This window comes from Eurosta solidaginis, chromosome 5 (genome assembly GCF_040869045.1).
Source record: "Eurosta solidaginis isolate ZX-2024a chromosome 5, ASM4086904v1, whole genome shotgun sequence".
In the NCBI taxonomy this organism is placed as follows: Eukaryota; Metazoa; Arthropoda; class Insecta; order Diptera; family Tephritidae; genus Eurosta; species Eurosta solidaginis.
In genome coordinates, this window is record NC_090323.1 from 136,625,044 (window position 1) to 136,631,315 (window position 6,272).

The following is a 6,272-nucleotide window of genomic DNA, read 5'->3' on the forward strand; positions in this document are numbered from 1 at the left end:
GAGATGATGACAACTTGTGATCGGTCACGGCTATTAGGTGGGGCGAGCATTGCTACAACAACAACAATAAGCAAAAAAACATAAGCAGGACCTTGGTGAACTCCACAAACAGGCGTCGGACCTTTATGCCGGGAATTGCCCGGTGAATCCAGTACTCAGGGAACAGTCCCCAAAACTAGCGGAAGAGGAACGCATACTCCCCAGGTAAACGCGAGTCACTCTGGCTCAACTTCGTTCTGGATACTGTAACAAGTTAAACTTTTACATATCCAGAATCAACCCCGACATACAAAATGTATGCCCCGCTTGCAATGTGTCCCCACATGACACCAACCATCTCTTTAATTGTAATGTGGAACCAACGCCTCTAACACCCCTTTCATTATGGTCCACCTCTGTCGAAACAGCAAGTTTCCTTGGACTCCCGTTAGAGGATATTGATGACAATTTGTGATCGGTCGCAGCTATTAGGTGGGGCGAAACATTGCTACAACAGCAATAACAACAACCACGTCTATACGGGGGAAATCCTCTTACAATCATGAATGTATACACAACAATCCCCTATCAAATTATCCACAATACCTTTGATGAGTGTTTAAACAGATTTGTTATTTGTATGTGGAATAAGGCACCGAAACATATAAAACTAGAAAGATTAAAGGAAGATGTCAAATAGCGATATACAGTCAACACTTGTATAAAACTATTCTATAACGGCAACGTCCCGACGACATGGATGTTTATTGAATGAGTTATGCTAAAAAAGGAAGTTTTATTCAAATTTTTTCACCTCACCACCTACCAAGTAGTCGATTACCTCTTATAAATACTTTCCTAGGTATCGTATACATGGACACAGTATCGGGGCAAGATTACTCTTGTCAAATTTTGCCCCGACAATTTCAAACTTCTATGATTCGATTTAAAGATTTGCAGCTCTTGGCACTTCTAAGTTCCAATATAAGAATTCCCCAAAAAATATATTTGATGTTGATAATATTGCATTCCGCTAATAAATTGCCTTCTATAAAAAGTAGCAGTAAAGAGTAGTTTCCCTCGATACTTGTTTGGAATCGATTCCTTGATTATTTTGAGGGGAGATTAAGGAAGTGTTGCTAGTATGGACAATTATTTGTCGGATAAACACATTGTACCAGCCCGATTGGCTCAGGAAAGAAAGACATGCCTACCGCCGGAAGAGTTCTAAGCACCTTAACCAACTGGGAAATCTCGCAAAATGTCCTTATCGTTACAATAACGCTCGCTTATCGTTCACAACTTTGAATATAGTTAATTTAGCTTCTGTGAATAAGAGTTAAAAAAAAAACTCCCTGTAAATAGTGCGGTTATCAAATGCAACTTCATACAACCGCTAATGACATTCCCAGTAATTAGGTAAATTCCCGAAGGCAACAGTATCGAATTTAGCAGTGTATTCATAAAAGATATTTTTCTCTACTTACATGTTCGCCAAAACTAAATATTTTGAGCACGTTGTGCGTCGTGGGGAGCCAGATTCATCATAGTTTTTGAATGCTTCGAAGAAATCAGTATGCGCTTTTTCAAATTCCCCTTCTCGCAAATGCATTTCCGCCACACTCACGTATTACGCCCATTATAAGGGGATGAGGTATTGCCGATTTAATATGCAATGATTGTTCATACAAAGCTTTTAGTTTTTTTTTATTGTTTTTCTGCACCGTATACCTTTGAATTTCTAACGCATAAATTTCCAGCAATTACGTCCCCTTCTTCAAATCATCCTCACCATCATCTGTTTGACAGGATTGGGGCAGTTGTTTAAGTATTTTTTTGTAACTTAATAAAATCGCCAAGATCAAAGTATAGTTTTCTTAATTTGGTGTTGGTTTTGAACCAAAGGCTATCATTTTTGGCATCCTTCAACGCATCCAGTGTGGTTTCATAGAACTTTTGTAAGATTTCCATCTAGAATAAAACGTGTGTAATTTGAAAATTTATGGTAGTTTCCATCTTTAGTATGACTTACAATTTTGGATGTGGAAATATAGTCCAAGATGGAGTTGATGGATTTTTCCGAGTGATGACGCGTAACAGCACTTTTAATGTAAGTCAATAGAAGTTTGTATCTTTCCATAATTTCATTATAATTATTCTATAATACAGGTGTTTATTAAAATGTTGGGGAATTCTTCACTTCATCCATATAATTACCAATTTAAAATTTATCTTAACCATTTGCTTAAGCGCCTTGAATCCCCACTCTTGCAAACTAAAATTTAGCCAACGAATGCTTCCTTCGACTGTGTTGTGTGTCGCAACATCCACTTTGCAGTTTCAAACAGGAGGAATGTTATTAGGAAATCTAATAAGGTAATACGATGAAGGAAACAAGGATCTATTTTAGCAAACCATTCAGGAAATACTTTTTCAGTTTCGTGAAGAATTACAGGGAGCAGGAAATCTTTAATATGTACCCTATTCGCGTTTTCAGGAAATAGCTGATCCAACCACTTCATTTGCATCCGACACACTTCGAAAACCCTGTCCTTCGGATTTAAATCCCCTGTTTTGAGCAGGGCTTCGATATAGTTTTTGTGATCTTGTTGTGTCTTCGTCAAAAAAGTGGTGCAACGTTCACACTGCAGCTGACTTTCTACTTTTCCGCAAATACCATAGGCAGTATAGTACAGCTTTGTCCTTTGCGCTGACGGAACTTTCTTCCGGAATATTTAAATCTAATAAGGCTAAATCTAAGGTTTTATCGCTAATATTTATCAGAGTCGCTGATTTTATTTTAAAATTCTCCCTTTCTTGCCCCTCTAAGTGATTACTGAGAGTCCAGTCTAAACTTTCTCCAAATTCGTCCTCAAAAGTATTATCTTTTTTTCCAAACCTTGGTCTAAGAATTTGCATAGACGCAAACTAAGCAAGAATGTATTTAATTTCATATGCCGTGGCATTTTTGGCTTCTTTGCTAGCGCGAACTTTAACAAATAATCTCTCTAAGGAATCCTGATTTAATTTTCCTAATAAAATACAATTTAAATCTTTTTCCTGCTCAAATAATTCTTCTGACATCATTAACATGGCAGAGATGGTGGTGCGAAAACCAGCGATGCAAAAAATTGCTTTATTCTTACAGACCTTTTTTCCTCCATCATTGAGCCTAAAGACATTCCAAGAATGCAAATATTTCAGGGTGTTCTTAAGCCTTTCGATTTTTTCTGAACTACCTCGCTTAATAGGGTACTTAAGACGATTTTTGGAAGAAAAACTTATTGCGTCGAGTTCATCAAATAAGTCGTTACATTTTTTGACAAAAACTTGGGTATCTTTAGCGTAACTCATTACTTGAAAATGTTTTTTGTTGAATAAATTATAAGTTATCGCTAAATCAATTCCAGCAGCAACCGAATTGCTCAGCGTTTCAACTGCGCTGCATGTGTTACATTCATTTCGAATAATGGGGGTGATATATGAACTTCTGTGAGCTTCGGACATATTTTAAAAATAGGGTTTTCTTTATCTATTTCAAACAACGCTTTAATTACGTCAAAACTCGCGACACCATCACTGGTTTCAATATAATTATTATGTAAAGTATCACGAACACGTTTAATTCCAATTGGAAGCGATGCCTTTTATCATGAATAAGGAACACTTGTTTGCAATGCACAATTTACGATTGCCTTCTCCAAGATCTTCAAAGCCATCTACTAAATCATGCGACCTATTATATGCAAGATTTGGTTATATTGTCATTTCATCAAAATCTAGACAACAAAGGCGTTCTACTTCATTAAAGTTTTTAACTATGTTTACCAAATTATCACAGATGTTCACATTAAAGCCCGGTGCAACATATCTTATGGGTTGCCATCTTAAAAGGGACGTTGCTGATGGCAAAGCGAAACCCAAATCTTCGCGCATGAAATTAAAAGTTTTAGTAGACAACAAGTTTAAGTTTTGGCAAATTATTTTTTCTTTTTCCGTATAATAAACGCGCTTTCCTGCATTGACTATCATTTTGGCGAAAATAATAGCCTCTTTGCTGGCTTTTCGATTAGCAACTATTGACCGTTTCTTTCGCAATTCTTTATTTTCTTTTTTAAGGTCCCTGATTTTTTTAATAAGCATATTAATTTTTTGCCCTTGCAACCTATTTTTTCATTAATATTCGAGTAGCATGAGCAACTCGATGTTGTCGGTTTTTTTCTTCTATATCCTCCAAGTTAAGGCCAAACAAGGTCGGATGATATGACTTATCGCGAACTGCGGAATCTGAGTCATCAACGTTATCATCAGAATAAGCTTCAAATGTAACGACTTCATAAGTATTCTCGACAGGGGGAAACTCCAAAACGGAGCCATCACAAGGGGAGCGAACTTTTGAATCGAAATCTAAACAAAGACAAGGGAATCCCCCAGGAAGATTTTTTTTCCTACTAACATATTCCTGTTTAAAATGCCTCTGACATACATACATTACATCGAAAGAAGCATTGACTTTGCAAGCCTGGGCCCACCTATTCCGCTCATTTTCTTCCCCAGGAAATTCGTAAAGAGTCTGCTTTACCTCGGTAACGCAGCTCTTTACGCAGCAGCTCCTCTTTTGTTTCAAATTCTCCCACTGATGATCAACATCTTCGTACCCTAGAACATATACATAAAGAATTAGGTATATAAATGCAAAATATGCATACAATATATGCATTATACAATATATGCAACATGTTTCATTAATTAGTTTTTGCGGACGATAACGCAGGTACTTTCTTTTAAATTTTTTGAGTTTTTCATTGTATGTGTACCACAAAAAATTGGAGATAAAATACAAGAAAAAATACACGAAAATAAAGTAGTGTGTATAACGCCGTATAATGCTTGAAACACTATGCCGAGTGACGACGACGTTGGTACTATTTAAAAATTTTTCATTCGATGGAACAATTTAAAGCATCTGGTAGCACCAAGCAAGCAGTGAATTAGATAAAATGGCTGTATGCTTGTGTTCGCGGAAAGTAAACAAATAAATCATTAAATTTTACAATAATACGCAAATTTAAACAAATGAAAATAGTTGATTGTGGTTTTATAAACATTATAAAGTGTAATTATGTATAAAATTCTTGTGAAAGTGTTCGTAGATAAAAAGTGATAGTTATACCATGGTAATTTTACTACTAATTACTAGTAAATTGTTAATAACAATTAAAAATTACTTACTGATTCTCGTTAAGGAATTCCCTGAGAACCTATGTGCAAAATTTGAAAGTTCAAACCCCTTTGGTTTACGAATAAAACCAATTGGTCCCTTAATGCATAGCCGACCCAAAACTTTTTAATTTTCTGCCTTAGCACTTGACTGCTAAAACACGCCCAAAATGTTGAGAAATTAACAAAACAAAACAAAAATGTTAGGAAATTAAATTAAAAATTATATGTAAACAAAAAAAAATTGTTTTTGGATATTATGTTTTCTTTTTTTATACTTAAAAAATTCAACAGCAGCAACCCTTGGGATATTGTTATTTCGGAAAACTTTCGAGCTGGCAATATTGCAGGGAAACACCTGAAAATCATAGTAAATTTTACGAAGTAGCGCAACTAACAGCTGATCGGTGAAAATTCGCACATTCACACGAACAGTTCTCGACTCAGTTTCAAAACAAAACTTTAGATTATTTAACTCAAATTTTAAAGTGAGATAATCCTTACGAATTTATGTATATGTAATATATAAGGCGTTTTTGTTGTTATTAAAACAATAGTTTTAATTTTATTAAAGCTTTTATCATTTTCTTCTTTTAACTTTGAAAAAACTCCGAACACCATTCCTTCATTTTATGACATTCGACTGCCCAGTCCACTGCCTTCCACTCTATTCACAACAACATAACGGCGCCAATATGAAAGGAAATTACCCCCGAAAATGGTTTATGCATAAATTTGTTCGTAAAATAAATAGAACCTGCATCTAATATGTTTTGCATTCTACAATTGGCTTAATCACAAATCTATGACCATCCTTAGTAAGTGAATTAAAAGTTATATAAACAGTTGTTTTATGAGCGTATTAATGAGAAAGATCATAGGTTCGAACCGAGCTCAAAGGCCTAAAAATATTTTTTTTTTGGAATAGAATAGATGTAAATATTCTATAATTGCTAGAAACCTTTAAGAGCGATGTAAAGATAATCCGTGGTAAGTATTTTTGGTCTAGTTGAGGGTTCGACTACTAATACGCATCAAAAAATATCGAGAGGTGTCAAAAGACGCGAATTAAT

At 35.2% G+C, this 6,272-nt stretch overlaps 1 pseudogene; it reads right to left on the reverse strand.

The window, feature by feature from the left end:
- Window positions 1–1,462: 1,462 nt before the first annotated feature.
- On the reverse strand, window positions 1,463–4,080 carry LOC137234037 (COP9 signalosome complex subunit 2-like; annotated as a pseudogene).
- Between the last annotated feature and the right edge of the window lie 2,192 nt (window positions 4,081–6,272).